Raw genomic sequence first — 18,370 nt, 5'->3', positions numbered from 1 at the left:
GGCAGCAGAGTGCCTTGAGGACTTGATTTGTTTCAAAGCTGCACTTCATCTGATCTCTAAACAGAGGGCCCTTACTCTGCTCATGATGTTGAGTGGAAAAGAAATACAGGCTTTGCCTACAGGCTGACTCCTTGCAGCAGCGTGTCAATTACGTCTTAGACCTTTTGTTTCTTCTTAGCCCCATTGCATGTACAGAGTGTGGATGGATAGGCGGTTTAGGGCTTGAAAGAGTCTTTCTGCAGGTGGCAGTGCAGCTGTTGTCCCTGGTGGTCTAGTGGCTAGGATTCGGCGCTCTCACCGCTGCAGCCCGGGTTCGATTCCCGTTCAGGGAAGTCCTCTGTTTCTTTTTGACAAAGTGGATGAGTCGGATTCTGTTGTGATTTGCCAAGCTTAGGGATTTAGCCAAATGACAAAGAAAATAAGATGTCCTTCGAGCCGGATTTGAACCAGCGACCTAAGGATGGCCATTTTAATACCTACAGTCCTCCGCTCTACCAACTGAGCTATCGAAGGCAACCGAACACACCCCTTGAAATGCAAGTCAAATGGGAACATGGAAATGCTGTATTGCTTTGTGCCATCAATCCACTTGATTAGCCTTGAGAAACTTGCTTTATATCAAAATCCTGGAGAGTGCAGCTGATCCATTGGACTACACAACTTGCAACTCAGGTATCAATTGCAGCAGAGTGCCTTGAGGACTTGATTTCTTTCAAAGCTGCACTTCATCTGATCTCCAAACAGAGGGCCCCATACTCTGCTCAAGATGTTGAGTGCAAAAGAAATACAGGCTTTGCCTTGAGAATCTTGCTTTAAATCAAAATCCTGGAGAGTGCAGCTGATCCATTGGACTTCACAACTTGCAACTCAGGTATCAATGGCAGCAGAGTGCCTTGAGGACTTGATTTGTTTCAAAGCTGCACTTCATCTGATCTCTAAACAGAGGGCCCTTACTCTGCTCAAGATGTTGAGTGGAAAAGAAATACAGGCTTTGCCTACAGGCTGACTCCTTGCAGCAGCGTGTCAATTACGTCTTAGACCTTTTGTTTCTTAGCCCCATTGCATGTACAGAGTGTGGATGGATAGGCGGTTTAGGGCTTGAAAGAGTCTTTCTGCAGGTCGCAGTGCAGCTGTTGTCCCTGGTGGTCTAGTGGCTAGGATTCGGCGCTCTCACCGCCGCGGCCCGGGTTCGATTCCCGGTCAGGGAAGTCCTCTGTTTCTTTTTGACAAAGTGGATGAGTCGGATTCTGTTGTGATTTACCAAGCTTAGGGATTTAGCCAAATGACAAAGAAAATAAGATGTCCTTCGAGCCGGATTTGAACCAGCAACCTAAGGATTGCCATTTTAATACCTACAGTCCTCCGCTCTACCAACTGAGCTATCGAAGGCAACCGAACACACCCCTTGAAATGCAAGTCAAATGAGAACATGGAAATGCTGTATTGCTTTGTGCCATCAATCCACTTGATTAGCCTTGAGAAACTTGCTTTGAATCAAAATCCTGGAGAGTGCAGCTGATCCATTGGACTACACAACTTGCAACTCAGGTATCAATTGCAGCAGAGTGCCTTGAGGACTTGATTTCTTTCAAAGCTGCACTTCATCTGATCTCTAAACAGAGGGCCCTTACTCTGCTCAAGATGTTGAGTGGAAAAGAAATACAGGCTTTGCCTACAGGCTGACTCCTTGCAGCAGCGTGTCAATTACGTCTTAGACCTTTTGTTTCTTAGCCCCATTGCATGTACAGAGTGTGGATGGATAGGCGGTTTAGGGCTTGAAAGAGTCTTTCTGCAGGTCGCAGGGCAGCTGTTGTCCCTGGTGGTCTAGTGGCTAGGATTCGGCGCTCTCACCGCCGCGGCCCGGGTTCGATTCCCGGTCAGGGAGGTCCTCTGTTTCTTTTTGACAAAGTGGATGAGTCGGATTCTGTTGTGATTTGCCAAGCTTAGGGATTTAGCCAAATGACAAAGAAAATAAGATGTCCTTCGAGCCGGATTTGAACCAGCGACCTAAGGATGGCCATTTTAATACCTACAGTCCTCCGCTCTACCAACTGAGCTATCGAAGGCAACCGAACACACCCCTTGAAATGCAAGTCAAATGGGAACATGGAAATGCTGTATTGCTTTGTGCCATCAATCCACTTGATTAGCCTTGAGAAACTTGCTTTAAATCAAAATCCTGGAGAGTGCAGCTGATCCATTGGACTACACAACTTGCAACTCAGGTATCAATTGCAGCAGAGTGCCTTGAGGACTTGATTTCTTTCAAAGCTGCACTTCATCTGATCTCCAAACAGAGGGCCCCGTACTCTGCTCAAGATGTTGAGTGCAAAAGAAATACAGGCTTTGCCTTGAGAATCTTGCTTTAAATCAAAATCCTGGAGAGTGCAGCTGATCCATTGGACTTCACAACTTGCAACTCAGGTATCAATGGCAGCAGAGTGCCTTGAGGACTTGATTTGTTTCAAAGCTGCACTTCATCTGATCTCTAAACAGAGGGCCCTTACTCTGCTCAAGATGTTGAGTGGAAAAGAAATACAGGCTTTGCCTACAGGCTGACTCCTTGCAGCAGCGTGTCAATTACGTCTTAGACCTTTTGTTTCTTAGCCCCATTGCATGTACAGAGTGTGGATGGATAGGCGGTTTAGGGCTTGAAAGAGTCTTTTTGCAGGTCGTAGTGCAGCTGTTGTCCCTGGTGGTCTAGTGGCTAGGATTCGGCGCTCTCACCGCCGCGGCCCGGGTTCGATTCCCGGTCAGGGAAGTCCTCTGTTTCTTTTTGACAAAGTGGATGAGTCGGATTCTGTTGTGATTTACCAAGCTTAGGGATTTAGCCAAATGACAAAGAAAATAAGATGTCCTTCGAGCCGGATTTGAACCAGCAACCTAAGGATTGCCATTTTAATACCTACAGTCCTCCGCTCTACCAACTGAGCTATCTAAGGCAACCGAACACACCCCTTGAAATGCAAGTCAAATGGGAACATGGAAATGCTGTATTGCTTTGTGCCATCAATCCACTTGATTAGCCTTGAGAAACTTGCTTTGAATCAAAATCCTGGAGAGTGCAGCTGATCCATTGGACTACACAACTTGCAACTCAGGTATCAATTGCAGCAGAGTGCCTTGAGGACTTGATTTGTTTCAAAGCTGCACTTCATCTGATCTCTAAACAGAGGGCCCTTACTCTGCTCATGATGTTGAGTGGAAAAGAAATACAGGCTTTGCCTACAGGCTGACTCCTTGCAGCAGCGTGTCAATTACGTCTTAGACCTTTTGTTTCTTCTTAGCCCCATTGCATGTACAGAGTGTGGATGGATAGGCGGTTTAGGGCTTGAAAGAGTCTTTCTGCAGGTCGCTGTGCAGCTGTTGTCCCTGGTGGTCTAGTGGCTAGGATTCGGCGCTCTCACCGCCGCGGCCCGGGTTCGATTCCCGGTCAGGGAAGTCCTCTGTTTCTTTTTGACAAAGTGGATGAGTCGGATTCTATTGTGATTTGCCAAGCTTAGGGATTTAGCCAAATGACAAAGAAAATAAGATGTCCTTTGAGCCGGATTTGAACCAGCGACCTAAGGATGGCCATTTTAATACCTACAGTCCTCTGCTCTACCAACTGAGCTATCGAAGGCAACCGAACACGCCCCTTGAAATCCAAGTCAAATGGGAACATGGAAATGCTGTATTGCTTTGTGCCATCAATCCACTTGATTAGCCTTGAGAAACTTGCTTTAAATCAAAATCCTGGAGAGTGCAGCTGATCCATTGGACTACACAACTTGCAACTCAGGTATCAATTGCAGCAGAGTGCCTTGAGGACTTGATTTCTTTCAGCAGAGTGCCTTGAGGACTTGATTTGTTTCAAAGCTGCACTTCATCTGATCTCTAAACAGAGGGCCCTTACTCTGCTCATGATGTTGAGTGGAAAAGAAATACAGGCTTTGCCTACAGGCTGACTCCTTGCAGCAGCGTGTCAATTACGTCTTAGACCTTTTGTTTCTTCTTAGCCCCATTGCATGTACAGAGTGTGGATGGATTGGCGGTTTAGGGCTTGAAAGAGTCTTCCTGCAGGTCGCAGTGCAGCTGTTGTCCCTGGTGGTCTAGTGGCTAGGATTCGGCGCTCTCACCGCCGCGGCCCGGGTTAGATTCCCGGTCAGGGAAGTCCTCTGTTTCTTTTTGACAAAGTGGATGAGTCGGATTCTGTTGTGATTTACCAAGCTTAGGGATTTAGCCAAATGACAAAGAAAATAAGATGTCCTTCGAGCCGGATTTGAACCAGCGACCTAAGGATGGCCATTTTAATACCTACAGTCCTCCGCTCTACCAACTGAGCTATCAAAGGCAACTGAACACACTCCTTGAAATGCAAGTCAAATGGGAACATGGAAATGCTGTATTGCTTTGTGCCATCAATCCACTTGATTAGCCTTGAGAAACTTGCTTTAAATCAAAATCCTGGAGAGTGCAGCTGATCCATTGGACTACACAACTTGCAACTCAGGTATCAATTGCAGCAGAGTGCCTTGAGGACTTGATTTCTTTCAAAGCTGCACTTCATCTGATCTCCAAACAGAGGGCCCCGTACTCTGCTCAAGATGTTGAGTGCAAAAGAAATACAGGCTTTGCCTTGAGAATCTTGCTTTAAATCAAAATCCTGGAGAGTGCAGCTGATCCATTGGACTTCACAACTTGCAACTCAGGTATCAATGGCAGCAGAGTGCCTTGAGGACTTGATTTGTTTCAAAGCTGCACTTCATCTGATCTCTAAACAGAGGGCCCTTACTCTGCTCATGATGTTGAGTGGAAAAGAAATACAGGCTTTGCCTTGAGAATCTTGCTTTAAATCAAAATCCTGGAGAGTGCAGCTGATCCATTGGACTTCACAACTTGCAACTCAGGTATCAATGGCAGCAGAGTGCCTTGAGGACTTGATTTGTTTCAAAGCTGCACTTCATCTGATCTCTAAACAGAGGGCCCTTACTCTGCTCAAGATGTTGAGTGGAAAAGAAATACAGGCTTTGCCTACAGGCTGACTCCTTGTAGCAGCGTGTCAATTACGTCTAAGACCTTTTGTTTCTTCTTAGCCCCATTGCATGTACAGAGTGTGGATGGATAGGCGGTTTAGCGCTTGAAAGAGTCTTTCTGCAGGTCGCAGTGCAGCTGTTGTCCCTGGTGGTCTAGTGGCTAGGATTCGGCGCTCTCACCGCCGCGGCCGGGGTTAGATTCCCGTTCAGGGAAGTCCTCTGTTTCTTTTTGACAAAGTGGATGAGTCGGATTCTGTTGTGATTTGCCAAGCTTAGGGATTTAGCCAAATGACAAAGAAAATAAGATGTCCTTCGAGCCGGATTTGAACCAGCGACCTAAGGATGGCCATTTTAATACCTACAGTCCTCCGCTCTACCAACTGAGCTATCGAAGGCAACTGAACACACTCCTTGAAATGCAAGTCAAATGGGAACATGGAAATGCTGTATTGCTTTGTGCCATCAATCCACTTGATTAGCCTTGAGAAACTTGCTTTAAATCAAAATCCTGGAGAGTGCAGCTGATCCATTGGACTACACAACTTGCAACTCAGGTATCAATTGCAGCAGAGTGCCTTGAGGACTTGATTTCTTTCAAAGCTGCACTTCATCTGATCTCCAAACAGAGGGCCCCATACTCTGCTCAAGATGTTGAGTGCAAAAGAAATACAGGCTTTGCCTTGAGAATCTTGCTTTAAATCAAAATCCTGGAGAGTGCAGCTGATCCATTGGACTTCACAACTTGCAACTCAGGTATCAATGGCAGCAGAGTGCCTTGAGGACTTGATTTGTTTCAAAGCTGCACTTCATCTGATCTCTAAACAGAGGGCCCTTACTCTGCTCAAGATGTTGAGTGGAAAAGAAATACAGGCTTTGCCTACAGGCTGACTCCTTGCAGCAGCGTGTCAATTACGTCTTAGACCTTTTGTTTCTTCTTAGCCCCATTGCATGTACAGAGTGTGGATGGATAGGCGGTTTAGGGCTTGAAAGAGTCTTTCTGCAGGTCGCAGTGCAGTTGTTGTCCCTGGTGGTCTAGTGGCTAGGATTCGGCGCTCTCACTGCCGCGGCCCGGGTTCGATTCCCGGTCAGGGAAGTCCTCTGTTTCTTTTTGACAAAGTGGATGAGTCGGATTCTGTTGTGATTTGCCAAGCTTAGGGATTTAGCCAAATGACAAAGAAAATAAGATGTCCTTCGAGCCGGATTTGAACCAGCGACCTAAGGATGGCCATTTTAATACCTACAGTCCTCCGCTCTACCAACTGAGCTATCTAAGGCAACCAAACACACCCCTTGAAATGCAAGTCAAATGGGAACATGGAAATGCTGTATTGCTTTGTGCCATCAATCCACTTGATTAGCCTTGAGAAACTTGCTTTAAATCAAAATCCTGGAGAGTGCAGCTGATCCATTGGACTACACAACTTGCAACTCAGGTATCAATTGCAGCAGAGTGCCTTGAGGACTTGATTTCTTTCAAAGCTGCACTTCATCTGATCTCCAAACAGAGGGCCCCGTACTCTGCTCAAGATGTTGAGTGCAAAAGAAATACAGGCTTTGCCTTGAGAATCTTGCTTTAAATCAAAATCCTGGAGAGTGCAGCTGATCCATTGGACTTCACAACTTGCAACTCAGGTATCAATGGCAGCAGAGTGCCTTGAGGACTTGATTTGTTTCAAAGCTGCACTTCATCTGATCTCTAAACAGAGGGCCCTTACTCTGCTCAAGATGTTGAGTGGAAAAGAAATACAGGCTTTGCCTACAGGCTGACTCCTTGCAGCAGCGTGTCAATTACGTCTTAGACCTTTTGTTTCTTCTTAGCCCCATTGCATGTACAGAGTGTGGATGGATAGGCGGTTTAGGGCTTGAAAGAGTCTTTCTGCAGGTCGCAGTGCAGTTGTTGTCCCTGGTGGTCTAGTGGCTAGGATTCGGCGCTCTCACTGCCGCGGCCCGGGTTCGATTCCCGGTCAGGGAAGTCCTCTGTTTCTTTTTGACAAAGTGGATGAGTCGGATTCTGTTGTGATTTGCCAATCTTAGGGATTTAGCCAAATGACAAAGAAAATAAGATGGCCTTCGAGCCGGATTTGAACCAGCGACCTAAGGATGGCCATTTTAATACCTACAGTCCTCCGCTCTACCAACTGAGCTATCTAAGGCAACCAAACACACCCCTTGAAATGCAAGTCAAATGGGAACATGGAAATGCTGTATTGCTTTGTGCCATCAATCCACTTGATTAGCCTTGAGAAACTTGCTTTAAATCAAAATCCTGGAGAGTGCAGCTGATCCATTGGACTACACAACTTGCAACTCAGGTATCAATTGCAGCAGAGTGCCTTGAGGACTTGATTTCTTTCAAAGCTGCACTTCATCTGATCTCCAAACAGAGGGCCCCGTACTCTGCTCAAGATGTTGAGTGCAAAAGAAATACAGGCTTTGCCTTGAGAATCTTGCTTTAAATCAAAATCCTGGAGAGTGCAGCTGATCCATTGGACTTCACAACTTGCAACTCAGGTATCAATGGCAGCAGAGTGCCTTGAGGACTTGATTTGTTTCAAAGCTGCACTTCATCTGATTTCTAAACAGAGGGCCCTTACTCTGCTCATGATGTTGAGTGGAAAAGAAATACAGGCTTTGCCTACAGGCTGACTCCTTGCAGCAGCGTGTCAATTACGTCTTAGACCTTTTGTTTCTTCTTAGCCCCATTGCATGTACAGAGTGTGGATGGATAGGTGGTTTAGGGCTTGAAAGAGTCTTTCTGCAGGTCGCAGGGCAGCTGTTGTCCCTGGGGGTCTAGTGGCTAGGATTCGGCGCTCTCACCGCTGCGGCCCGGGTTCGATTCCCGGTCAGGGAAGTCCTCTGTTTCTTTTTGACAAAGTGGATGAGTCGGATTCTGTTGTGATTTGCCAAGCTTAGGGATTTAGCCAAATGACAAAGAAAATAAGATGTCCTTCGAGCCGGATTTGAACCAGCGACCTAAGGATGGCCATTTTAATACATACAGTCCTCCGCTCTACCAACTGAGCCAGCGAACGCAACCGAACACGCCCCTTGAAATGCAAGTCAAATGGGAACATGGAAATGCTGTATTGCTTTGTGCCATCAATCCACTTGATTAGCCTTGAGAAACTTGCTTTATATCAAAATCCTGGAGAGTGCAGCTGATCCATTGGACTACACAACTTGCAACTCAGGTATCAATTGCAGCAGAGTGCCTTGAGGACTTGATTTCTTTCAAAGCTGCACTTCATCTGATCTCCAAACAGAGGGCCCCGTACTCTGCTCAAGATGTTGAGTGCAAAAGAAATACAGGCTTTGCCTTGAGAATCTTGCTTTAAATCAAAATCCTGGAGAGTGCAGCTGATCCATTGGACTTCACAACTTGCAACTCAGGTATCAATGGCAGCAGAGTGCCTTGAGGACTTGATTTGTTTCAAAGCTGCACTTCATCTGATCTCTAAACAGAGGGCCCTTACTCTGCTCAAGATGTTGAGAGGAAAAGAAATACAGGCTTTGCCTACAGGCTGACTCCTTGCAGCAGCGTGTCAATTACGTCTAAGACCTTTTGTTTCTTCTTAGCCCCATTGCATGTACAGAGTGTGGATGGATAGGCGGTTTAGGGCTTGAAAGAGTCTTTCTGCAGGTCGCAGTGCAGCTGTTGTCCCTGGTGGTCTAGTGGCTAAGATTCGGCGCTCTCACCGCCGCGGCCCGGGTTCGATTCCCGGTCAGGGAAGTCCTCTGTTTCTTTTTGACAAAGTGGATGAGTCGGATTCTGTTGTGATTTGCCAAGCTTAGGGATTTAGCCAAATGACAAAGAAAATAAGATGTCCTTCGAGCCGGATTTGAACCAGCGACCTAAGGATGGCCATTTTAATACCTACAGTCCTCCGCTCTACCAACTGAGCTATCGAAGGCAACTGAACACGCCCCTTGAAATGCAAGTCAAATGGGAACATGGAAATGCTGTATTGCTTTGTGCCATCAATCCACTTGATTAGCCTTGAGAAACTTGCTTTAAATCAAAATCCTGGAGAGTGCAGCTGATCCATTGGACTACACAACTTGCAACTCAGGTATCAATTGCAGCAGAGTGCCTTGAGGACTTGATTTCTTTCAAAGCTGCACTTCATCTGATCTCCAAACAGAGGGCCCCGTACTCTGCTCAAGATGTTGAGTGCAAAAGAAATACAGGCTTTGCCTTGAGAATCTTGCTTTAAATCAAAATCCTGGAGAGTGCAGCTGATCCATTGGACTTCACAACTTGCAACTCAGGTATCAATGGCAGCAGAGTGCCTTGAGGACTTGATTTGTTTCAAAGCTGCACTTCATCTGATTTCTAAACAGAGGGCCCTTACTCTGCTCATGATGTTGAGTGGAAAAGAAATACAGGCTTTGCCTACAGGCTGACTCCTTGCAGCAGCGTGTCAATTACGTCTTAGACCTTTTGTTTCTTCTTAGCCCCATTGCATGTACAGAGTGTGGATGGATAGGTGGTTTAGGGCTTGAAAGAGTCTTTCTGCAGGTCGCAGGGCAGCTGTTGTCCCTGGGGGTCTAGTGGCTAGGATTCGGCGCTCTCACCGCTGCGGCCCGGGTTCGATTCCCGGTCAGGGAAGTCCTCTGTTTCTTTTTGACAAAGTGGATGAGTCGGATTCTGTTGTGATTTGCCAAGCTTAGGGATTTAGCCAAATGACAAAGAAAATAAGATGTCCTTCGAGCCGGATTTGAACCAGCGACCTAAGGATGGCCATTTTAATACATACAGTCCTCCGCTCTACCAACTGAGCCAGCGAACGCAACCGAACACGCCCCTTGAAATGCAAGTCAAATGGGAACATGGAAATGCTGTATTGCTTTGTGCCATCAATCCACTTGATTAGCCTTGAGAAACTTGCTTTATATCAAAATCCTGGAGAGTGCAGCTGATCCATTGGACTACACAACTTGCAACTCAGGTATCAATTGCAGCAGAGTGCCTTGAGGACTTGATTTCTTTCAAAGCTGCACTTCATCTGATCTCCAAACAGAGGGCCCCGTACTCTGCTCAAGATGTTGAGTGCAAAAGAAATACAGGCTTTGCCTTGAGAATCTTGCTTTAAATCAAAATCCTGGAGAGTGCAGCTGATCCATTGGACTTCACAACTTGCAACTCAGGTATCAATGGCAGCAGAGTGCCTTGAGGACTTGATTTGTTTCAAAGCTGCACTTCATCTGATCTCTAAACAGAGGGCCCTTACTCTGCTCAAGATGTTGAGAGGAAAAGAAATACAGGCTTTGCCTACAGGCTGACTCCTTGCAGCAGCGTGTCAATTACGTCTAAGACCTTTTGTTTCTTCTTAGCCCCATTGCATGTACAGAGTGTGGATGGATAGGCGGTTTAGGGCTTGAAAGAGTCTTTCTGCAGGTCGCAGTGCAGCTGTTGTCCCTGGTGGTCTAGTGGCTAAGATTCGGCGCTCTCACCGCCGCGGCCCGGGTTCGATTCCCGGTCAGGGAAGTCCTCTGTTTCTTTTTGACAAAGTGGATGAGTCGGATTCTGTTGTGATTTGCCAAGCTTAGGGATTTAGCCAAATGACAAAGAAAATAAGATGTCCTTCGAGCCGGATTTGAACCAGCGACCTAAGGATGGCCATTTTAATACCTACAGTCCTCCGCTCTACCAACTGAGCTATCGAAGGCAACTGAACACGCCCCTTGAAATGCAAGTCAAATGGGAACATGGAAATGCTGTATTGCTTTGTGCCATCAATCCACTTGATTAGCCTTGAGAAACTTGCTTTAAATCAAAATCCTGGAGAGTGCAGCTGATCCATTGGACTACACAACTTGCAACTCAGGTATCAATTGCAGCAGAGTGCCTTGAGGACTTGATTTCTTTCAAAGCTGCACTTCATCTGATCTCCAAACAGAGGGCCCCATACTCTGCTCAAGATGTTGAGTGCAAAAGAAATACAGGCTTTGCCTTGAGAATCTTGCTTTAAATCAAAATCCTGGAGAGTGCAGCTGATCCATTGGACTTCACAACTTGCAACTCAGGTATCAATGGCAGCAGAGTGCCTTGAGGACTTGATTTGTTTCAAAGCTGCACTTCATCTGATCTCTAAACAGAGGGCCCTTACTCTGCTCAAGATGTTGAGTGGAAAAGAAATACAGGCTTTGCCTACAGGCTGACTCCTTGCAGCAGCGTGTCAATTACGTCTTAGACCTTTTGTTTCTTCTTAGCCCCATTGCATGTACAGAGTGTGGATGGATAGGCGGTTTAGGGCTTGAAAGAGTCTTTCTGCAGGTCGCAGTGCAGTTGTTGTCCCTGGTGGTCTAGTGGCTAGGATTCGGCGCTCTCACTGCCGCGGCCCGGGTTCGATTCCCGGTCAGGGAAGTCCTCTGTTTCTTTTTGACAAAGTGGATGAGTCGGATTCTGTTGTGATTTGCCAAGCTTAGGGATTTAGCCAAATGACAAAGAAAATAAGATGTCCTTCGAGCCGGATTTGAACCAGCGACCTAAGGATGGCCATTTTAATACCTACAGTCCTCCGCTCTACCAACTGAGCTATCTAAGGCAACCAAACACACCCCTTGAAATGCAAGTCAAATGGGAACATGGAAATGCTGTATTGCTTTGTGCCATCAATCCACTTGATTAGCCTTGAGAAACTTGCTTTAAATCAAAATCCTGGAGAGTGCAGCTGATCCATTGGACTACACAACTTGCAACTCAGGTATCAATTGCAGCAGAGTGCCTTGAGGACTTGATTTCTTTCAAAGCTGCACTTCATCTGATCTCCAAACAGAGGGCCCCGTACTCTGCTCAAGATGTTGAGTGCAAAAGAAATACAGGCTTTGCCTTGAGAATCTTGCTTTAAATCAAAATCCTGGAGAGTGCAGCTGATCCATTGGACTTCACAACTTGCAACTCAGGTATCAATGGCAGCAGAGTGCCTTGAGGACTTGATTTGTTTCAAAGCTGCACTTCATCTGATCTCTAAACAGAGGGCCCTTACTCTGCTCAAGATGTTGAGTGGAAAAGAAATACAGGCTTTGCCTACAGGCTGACTCCTTGCAGCAGCGTGTCAATTACGTCTTAGACCTTTTGTTTCTTCTTAGCCCCATTGCATGTACAGAGTGTGGATGGATAGGCGGTTTAGGGCTTGAAAGAGTCTTTCTGCAGGTCGCAGTGCAGTTGTTGTCCCTGGTGGTCTAGTGGCTAGGATTCGGCGCTCTCACTGCCGCGGCCCGGGTTCGATTCCCGGTCAGGGAAGTCCTCTGTTTCTTTTTGACAAAGTGGATGAGTCGGATTCTGTTGTGATTTGCCAATCTTAGGGATTTAGCCAAATGACAAAGAAAATAAGATGGCCTTCGAGCCGGATTTGAACCAGCGACCTAAGGATGGCCATTTTAATACCTACAGTCCTCCGCTCTACCAACTGAGCTATCTAAGGCAACCAAACACACCCCTTGAAATGCAAGTCAAATGGGAACATGGAAATGCTGTATTGCTTTGTGCCATCAATCCACTTGATTAGCCTTGAGAAACTTGCTTTAAATCAAAATCCTGGAGAGTGCAGCTGATCCATTGGACTACACAACTTGCAACTCAGGTATCAATTGCAGCAGAGTGCCTTGAGGACTTGATTTCTTTCAAAGCTGCACTTCATCTGATCTCCAAACAGAGGGCCCCGTACTCTGCTCAAGATGTTGAGTGCAAAAGAAATACAGGCTTTGCCTTGAGAATCTTGCTTTAAATCAAAATCCTGGAGAGTGCAGCTGATCCATTGGACTTCACAACTTGCAACTCAGGTATCAATGGCAGCAGAGTGCCTTGAGGACTTGATTTGTTTCAAAGCTGCACTTCATCTGATTTCTAAACAGAGGGCCCTTACTCTGCTCATGATGTTGAGTGGAAAAGAAATACAGGCTTTGCCTACAGGCTGACTCCTTGCAGCAGCGTGTCAATTACGTCTTAGACCTTTTGTTTCTTCTTAGCCCCATTGCATGTACAGAGTGTGGATGGATAGGTGGTTTAGGGCTTGAAAGAGTCTTTCTGCAGGTCGCAGGGCAGCTGTTGTCCCTGGGGGTCTAGTGGCTAGGATTCGGCGCTCTCACCGCTGCGGCCCGGGTTCGATTCCCGGTCAGGGAAGTCCTCTGTTTCTTTTTGACAAAGTGGATGAGTCGGATTCTGTTGTGATTTGCCAAGCTTAGGGATTTAGCCAAATGACAAAGAAAATAAGATGTCCTTCGAGCCGGATTTGAACCAGCGACCTAAGGATGGCCATTTTAATACATACAGTCCTCCGCTCTACCAACTGAGCCAGCGAACGCAACCGAACACGCCCCTTGAAATGCAAGTCAAATGGGAACATGGAAATGCTGTATTGCTTTGTGCCATCAATCCACTTGATTAGCCTTGAGAAACTTGCTTTATATCAAAATCCTGGAGAGTGCAGCTGATCCATTGGACTACACAACTTGCAACTCAGGTATCAATTGCAGCAGAGTGCCTTGAGGACTTGATTTCTTTCAAAGCTGCACTTCATCTGATCTCCAAACAGAGGGCCCCGTACTCTGCTCAAGATGTTGAGTGCAAAAGAAATACAGGCTTTGCCTTGAGAATCTTGCTTTAAATCAAAATCCTGGAGAGTGCAGCTGATCCATTGGACTTCACAACTTGCAACTCAGGTATCAATGGCAGCAGAGTGCCTTGAGGACTTGATTTGTTTCAAAGCTGCACTTCATCTGATCTCTAAACAGAGGGCCCTTACTCTGCTCAAGATGTTGAGAGGAAAAGAAATACAGGCTTTGCCTACAGGCTGACTCCTTGCAGCAGCGTGTCAATTACGTCTAAGACCTTTTGTTTCTTCTTAGCCCCATTGCATGTACAGAGTGTGGATGGATAGGCGGTTTAGGGCTTGAAAGAGTCTTTCTGCAGGTCGCAGTGCAGCTGTTGTCCCTGGTGGTCTAGTGGCTAAGATTCGGCGCTCTCACCGCCGCGGCCCGGGTTCGATTCCCGGTCAGGGAAGTCCTCTGTTTCTTTTTGACAAAGTGGATGAGTCGGATTCTGTTGTGATTTGCCAAGCTTAGGGATTTAGCCAAATGACAAAGAAAATAAGATGTCCTTCGAGCCGGATTTGAACCAGCGACCTAAGGATGGCCATTTTAATACCTACAGTCCTCCGCTCTACCAACTGAGCTATCGAAGGCAACTGAACACGCCCCTTGAAATGCAAGTCAAATGGGAACATGGAAATGCTGTATTGCTTTGTGCCATCAATCCACTTGATTAGCCTTGAGAAACTTGCTTTAAATCAAAATCCTGGAGAGTGCAGCTGATCCATTGGACTACACAACTTGCAACTCAGGTATCAATTGCAGCAGAGTGCCTTGAGGACTTGATTTCTTTCAAAGCTGCACTTCATCTGATCTCCAAACAGAGGGCCCCGTACTCTGCTCAAGATGTTGAGTGCAAAAGAAATACAGGCTTTGCCTTGAGAATCTTGCTTTAAATCAAAATCCTGGAGAGTGCAGCTGATCCATTGGACTTCACAACTTGCAACTCAGGTATCAATGGCAGCAGAGTGCCTTGAGGACTTGATTTGTTTCAAAGCTGCACTTCATCTGATCTCTAAACAGAGGGCCCTTACTCTGCTCAAGATGTTGAGTGGAAAAGAAAAACAGGCTTTGCCTACAGGCTGACTCCTTGCAGCAGCGTGTCAATTACGTCTTAGACCTTTTGTTTCTTCTTAGCCCCATTGCATGTACAGAGTGTGGATGGATAGGCGGTTTAGGGCTTGAAAGAGTCTTTCTGCAGGTCGCAGTGCAGTTGTTGTCCCTGGTGGTCTAGTGGCTAGGATTCGGCGCTCTCACCGCCGCGGCCCGGGTTCGATTCCCGGTCAGGGAAGTCCTCTGTTTCTTTTTGACAAAGTGGATGAGTCGGATTCTGTTGTGATTTGCCAAGCTTAGGGATTTAGCCAAATGACAAAGAAAATAAGATGTCCTTCGAGCCGGATTTGAACCAGCGACCTAAGGATGGCCATTTTAATACCTACAGTCCTCCGCTCTACCAACTGAGCTATCTAAGGCAACCAAACACACCCCTTGAAATGCAAGTCAAATGGGAACATGGAAATGCTGTATTGCTTTGTGCCATCAATCCACTTGATTAGCCTTGAGAAACTTGCTTTAAATCAAAATCCTGGAGAGTGCAGCTGATCCATTGGACTACACAACTTGCAACTCAGGTATCAATTGCAGCAGAGTGCCTTGAGGACTTGATTTCTTTCAAAGCTGCACTTCATCTGATCTCCAAACAGAGGGCCCCGTACTCTGCTCAAGATGTTGAGTGCAAAAGAAATACAGGCTTTGCCTTGAGAATCTTGCTTTAAATCAAAATCCTGGAGAGTGCAGCTGATCCATTGGACTTCACAACTTGCAACTCAGGTATCAATGGCAGCAGAGTGCCTTGAGGACTTGATTTGTTTCAAAGCTGCACTTCATCTGATTTCTAAACAGAGGGCCCTTACTCTGCTCATGATGTTGAGTGGAAAAGAAATACAGGCTTTGCCTACAGGCTGACTCCTTGCAGCAGCGTGTCAATTACGTCTTAGACCTTTTGTTTCTTCTTAGCCCCATTGCATGTACAGAGTGTGGATGGATAGGTGGTTTAGGGCTTGAAAGAGTCTTTCTGCAGGTCGCAGGGCAGCTGTTGTCCCTGGTGGTCTAGTGGCTAGGATTCGGCGCTCTCGCCGCTGCGGCCCGGGTTCGATTCCCGGTCAGGGAAGTCCTCTGTTTCTTTTTGACAAAGTGGATGAGTCGGATTCTGTTGTGATTTGCCAAGCTTAGGGATTTAGCCAAATGACAAAGAAAATAAGATGTCCTTCGAGCCGGATTTGAACCAGCGACCTAAGGATGGCCATTTTAATACATACAGTCCTCCGCTCTACCAACTGAGCCAGCGAACGCAACCGAACACACTCCTTGAAATGCAAGTCAAATGGGAACATGGAAATGCTGTATTGCTTTGTGCCATCAATCCACTTGATTAGCCTTGAGAAACTTGCTTTATATCAAAATCCTGGAGAGTGCAGCTGATCCATTGGACTACACAACTTGCAACTCAGGTATCAATTGCAGCAGAGTGCCTTGAGGACTTGATTTCTTTCAAAGCTGCACTTCATCTGATCTCCAAACAGAGGGCCCCGTACTCTGCTCAAGATGTTGAGTGCAAAAGAAATACAGGCTTTGCCTTGAGAATCTTGCTTTAAATCAAAATCCTGGAGAGTGCAGCTGATCCATTGGACTTCACAACTTGCAACTCAGGTATCAATGGCAGCAGAGTGCCTTGAGGACTTGATTTGTTTCAAAGCTGCACTTCATCTGATCTCTAAACAGAGGGCCCTTACTCTGCTCAAGATGTTGAGTGGAAAAGAAATACAGGCTTTGCCTACAGGCTGACTCCTTGCAGCAGCGTGTCAATTACGTCTAAGACCTTTTGTTTCTTCTTAGCCCCATTGCATGTACAGAGTGTGGATGGATAGGCGGTTTAGGGCTTGAAAGAGTCTTTCTGCAGGTCGCAGTGCAGCTGTTGTCCCTGGTGGTCTAGTGGCTAGGATTCGGCGCTCTCACCGCCGCGGCCCGGGTTCGATTCCCGGTCAGGGAAGTCCTCTGTTTCTTTTTGACAAAGTGGATGAGTCGGATTCTGTTGTGATTTGCCAAGCTTAGGGATTTAGCCAAATGACAAAGAAAATAAGATGTCCTTCAAGCCGGATTTGAACCAGCGACCTAAGGATGGCCATTTTAATACCTACAGTCCTCCGCTCTACCAACTGAGCTATCGAAGGCAACTGAACACACCCCTTGAAATGCAAGTCAAATGGGAACAAGGAAATGCTGTATTGCTTTGTGCCATCAATCCACTTGATTAGCCTTGAGAAACTTGCTTTAAATCAAAATCCTGGAGAGTGCAGCTGATCCATTGGACTACACAACTTGCAACTCAGGTATCAATTGCAGCAGAGTGCCTTGAGGACTTGATTTCTTTCAAAGCTGCACTTCATCTGATCTCCAAACAGAGGGCCCCGTACTCTGCTCAAGATGTTGAGTGCAAAAGAAATACAGGCTTTGCCTTGAGAATCTTGCTTTAAATCAAAATCCTGGAGAGTGCAGCTGATCCATTGGACTTCACAACTTGCAACTCAGGTATCAATGGCAGCAGAGTGCCTTGAGGACTTGATTTGTTTCAAAGCTGCACTTCATCTGATTTCTAAACAGAGGGCCCTTACTCTGCTCATGATGTTGAGTGGAAAAGAAATACAGGCTTTGCCTACAGGCTGACTCCTTGCAGCAGAGTGTCAATTACGTCTTAGACCTTTTGTTTCTTCTTAGCCCCATTGCATGTACAGAGTGTGGATGGATAGGTGGTTTAGGGCTTGAAAGAGTCTTTCTGCAGGTTGCAGGGCAGCTCTTGTCCCTGGTGGTCTAGTGGCTAGGATTCGGCGCTCTCACCGCTGCGGCCCGGGTTCGATTCCCGGTCAGGGAAGTCCTCTGTTTCTTTTTGACAAAGTGGATGAGTCGGATTCTGTTGTGATTTGCCAAGCTTAGGGATTTAGCCAAATGACAAAGAAAATAAGATGTCCTTCGAGCCGGATTTGAACCAGCGACCTAAGGATGGCCATTTTAATACCTACAGTCCTCCACTCTACCAACTGAGCTATCGAAGGCAACCGAACACACCCCTTGAAATGCAAGTCAAATGGGAACATGGAAATGCTGTATTGCTTTGTGCCATCAATCCACTTGATTAGCCTTGAGAAACTTGCTTTATATCAAAATCCTGGAGAGTGCAGCTGATCCATTGGACTACACAACTTGCAACTCAGGTATCAATTGCAGCAGAGTGCCTTGAGGACTTGATTTCTTTCAAAGCTGCACTTCATCTGATCTCCAAACAGAGGGCCCCGTACTCTGCTCAAGATGTTGAGTGCAAAAGAAATACAGGCTTTGCCTTGAGAATCTTGCTTTAAATCAAAATCCTGGAGAGTGCAGCTGATCCATTGGACTTCACAACTTGCAACTCAGGTATCAATGGCAGCAGAGTGCCTTCAGGACTTGATTTGTTTCAAAGCTGCACTTCATCTGATCTCTAAACAGAGGGCCCTTACTCTGCTCAAGATGTTGAGTGGAAAAGAAATACAGGCTTTGCCTACAGGCTGACTCCTTGCAGCAGCGTGTCAATTACGTCTTAGACCTGTTGTTTCTTAGCCCCATTGCATGTACAGAGTGTGGATGGATAGGCGGTTTAGGGCTTGAAAGAGTCTTTCTGCAGGTCGCAGGGCAGCTGTTGTCCCTGGTGGTCTAGTGGCTAGGATTCGGCG

At 46.5% G+C, this 18,370-nt stretch overlaps 24 non-coding genes across 24 annotated transcripts; 14 read left to right on the top strand and 10 right to left on the bottom strand.

The window, feature by feature from the left end:
- Positions 1–426: 426 nt before the first annotated feature.
- On the bottom strand, positions 427–513 carry trnay-gua (transfer RNA tyrosine (anticodon GUA)). Its single transcript is given in 2 exon segments — positions 427–462; positions 477–513. It is a non-coding gene; the product is annotated as a tRNA-Tyr (tRNA).
- Positions 514–1,136: 623 nt separating this feature from the next.
- trnae-cuc (transfer RNA glutamic acid (anticodon CUC)) lies at positions 1,137–1,208 on the top strand. Its single transcript has one exon. It is a non-coding gene; the product is annotated as a tRNA-Glu (tRNA).
- A 94-nt stretch (positions 1,209–1,302) lies between these two features.
- trnay-gua (transfer RNA tyrosine (anticodon GUA)) lies at positions 1,303–1,389 on the bottom strand. Its single transcript is given in 2 exon segments — positions 1,303–1,338; positions 1,353–1,389. It is a non-coding gene; the product is annotated as a tRNA-Tyr (tRNA).
- Positions 1,390–1,813: 424 nt separating this feature from the next.
- trnae-cuc (transfer RNA glutamic acid (anticodon CUC)) lies at positions 1,814–1,885 on the top strand. The gene has a single exon. It is a non-coding gene; the product is annotated as a tRNA-Glu (tRNA).
- Positions 1,886–1,979: 94 nt separating this feature from the next.
- Positions 1,980–2,066, bottom strand: trnay-gua (transfer RNA tyrosine (anticodon GUA)). The gene is given in 2 exon segments: positions 1,980–2,015; positions 2,030–2,066. It is a non-coding gene; the product is annotated as a tRNA-Tyr (tRNA).
- Positions 2,067–2,689: 623 nt separating this feature from the next.
- Positions 2,690–2,761, top strand: trnae-cuc (transfer RNA glutamic acid (anticodon CUC)). The gene has a single exon. It is a non-coding gene; the product is annotated as a tRNA-Glu (tRNA).
- Positions 2,762–3,369: 608 nt separating this feature from the next.
- On the top strand, positions 3,370–3,441 carry trnae-cuc (transfer RNA glutamic acid (anticodon CUC)). Its single transcript has one exon. It is a non-coding gene; the product is annotated as a tRNA-Glu (tRNA).
- Positions 3,442–4,246: 805 nt separating this feature from the next.
- On the bottom strand, positions 4,247–4,333 carry trnay-gua (transfer RNA tyrosine (anticodon GUA)). The gene is given in 2 exon segments: positions 4,247–4,282; positions 4,297–4,333. It is a non-coding gene; the product is annotated as a tRNA-Tyr (tRNA).
- Positions 4,334–5,323: 990 nt separating this feature from the next.
- On the bottom strand, positions 5,324–5,410 carry trnay-gua (transfer RNA tyrosine (anticodon GUA)). Its single transcript is given in 2 exon segments — positions 5,324–5,359; positions 5,374–5,410. It is a non-coding gene; the product is annotated as a tRNA-Tyr (tRNA).
- Positions 5,411–6,036: 626 nt separating this feature from the next.
- trnae-cuc (transfer RNA glutamic acid (anticodon CUC)) lies at positions 6,037–6,108 on the top strand. Its single transcript has one exon. It is a non-coding gene; the product is annotated as a tRNA-Glu (tRNA).
- An 807-nt stretch (positions 6,109–6,915) lies between these two features.
- trnae-cuc (transfer RNA glutamic acid (anticodon CUC)) lies at positions 6,916–6,987 on the top strand. The gene has a single exon. It is a non-coding gene; the product is annotated as a tRNA-Glu (tRNA).
- Positions 6,988–8,673: 1,686 nt separating this feature from the next.
- On the top strand, positions 8,674–8,745 carry trnae-cuc (transfer RNA glutamic acid (anticodon CUC)). Its single transcript has one exon. It is a non-coding gene; the product is annotated as a tRNA-Glu (tRNA).
- A 94-nt stretch (positions 8,746–8,839) lies between these two features.
- On the bottom strand, positions 8,840–8,926 carry trnay-gua (transfer RNA tyrosine (anticodon GUA)). The gene is given in 2 exon segments: positions 8,840–8,875; positions 8,890–8,926. It is a non-coding gene; the product is annotated as a tRNA-Tyr (tRNA).
- A 1,505-nt stretch (positions 8,927–10,431) lies between these two features.
- trnae-cuc (transfer RNA glutamic acid (anticodon CUC)) lies at positions 10,432–10,503 on the top strand. Its single transcript has one exon. It is a non-coding gene; the product is annotated as a tRNA-Glu (tRNA).
- A 94-nt stretch (positions 10,504–10,597) lies between these two features.
- On the bottom strand, positions 10,598–10,684 carry trnay-gua (transfer RNA tyrosine (anticodon GUA)). Its single transcript is given in 2 exon segments — positions 10,598–10,633; positions 10,648–10,684. It is a non-coding gene; the product is annotated as a tRNA-Tyr (tRNA).
- A 626-nt stretch (positions 10,685–11,310) lies between these two features.
- Positions 11,311–11,382, top strand: trnae-cuc (transfer RNA glutamic acid (anticodon CUC)). The gene has a single exon. It is a non-coding gene; the product is annotated as a tRNA-Glu (tRNA).
- An 807-nt stretch (positions 11,383–12,189) lies between these two features.
- On the top strand, positions 12,190–12,261 carry trnae-cuc (transfer RNA glutamic acid (anticodon CUC)). The gene has a single exon. It is a non-coding gene; the product is annotated as a tRNA-Glu (tRNA).
- Positions 12,262–13,947: 1,686 nt separating this feature from the next.
- Positions 13,948–14,019, top strand: trnae-cuc (transfer RNA glutamic acid (anticodon CUC)). Its single transcript has one exon. It is a non-coding gene; the product is annotated as a tRNA-Glu (tRNA).
- A 94-nt stretch (positions 14,020–14,113) lies between these two features.
- Positions 14,114–14,200, bottom strand: trnay-gua (transfer RNA tyrosine (anticodon GUA)). The gene is given in 2 exon segments: positions 14,114–14,149; positions 14,164–14,200. It is a non-coding gene; the product is annotated as a tRNA-Tyr (tRNA).
- Positions 14,201–14,826: 626 nt separating this feature from the next.
- Positions 14,827–14,898, top strand: trnae-cuc (transfer RNA glutamic acid (anticodon CUC)). Its single transcript has one exon. It is a non-coding gene; the product is annotated as a tRNA-Glu (tRNA).
- Positions 14,899–16,584: 1,686 nt separating this feature from the next.
- trnae-cuc (transfer RNA glutamic acid (anticodon CUC)) lies at positions 16,585–16,656 on the top strand. The gene has a single exon. It is a non-coding gene; the product is annotated as a tRNA-Glu (tRNA).
- Positions 16,657–16,750: 94 nt separating this feature from the next.
- Positions 16,751–16,837, bottom strand: trnay-gua (transfer RNA tyrosine (anticodon GUA)). Its single transcript is given in 2 exon segments — positions 16,751–16,786; positions 16,801–16,837. It is a non-coding gene; the product is annotated as a tRNA-Tyr (tRNA).
- A 626-nt stretch (positions 16,838–17,463) lies between these two features.
- trnae-cuc (transfer RNA glutamic acid (anticodon CUC)) lies at positions 17,464–17,535 on the top strand. Its single transcript has one exon. It is a non-coding gene; the product is annotated as a tRNA-Glu (tRNA).
- Positions 17,536–17,629: 94 nt separating this feature from the next.
- On the bottom strand, positions 17,630–17,716 carry trnay-gua (transfer RNA tyrosine (anticodon GUA)). Its single transcript is given in 2 exon segments — positions 17,630–17,665; positions 17,680–17,716. It is a non-coding gene; the product is annotated as a tRNA-Tyr (tRNA).
- Positions 17,717–18,370: the final 654 nt, after the last annotated feature.

This window comes from Salminus brasiliensis, chromosome 3 (genome assembly GCF_030463535.1).
Source record: "Salminus brasiliensis chromosome 3, fSalBra1.hap2, whole genome shotgun sequence".
Lineage (NCBI taxonomy): Eukaryota > Metazoa > Chordata > Actinopteri > Characiformes > Bryconidae > Salminus > Salminus brasiliensis.
Note: the sequence above shows the minus strand (reverse complement) of the source record. Positions and strands in the feature narration are given on the sequence as shown.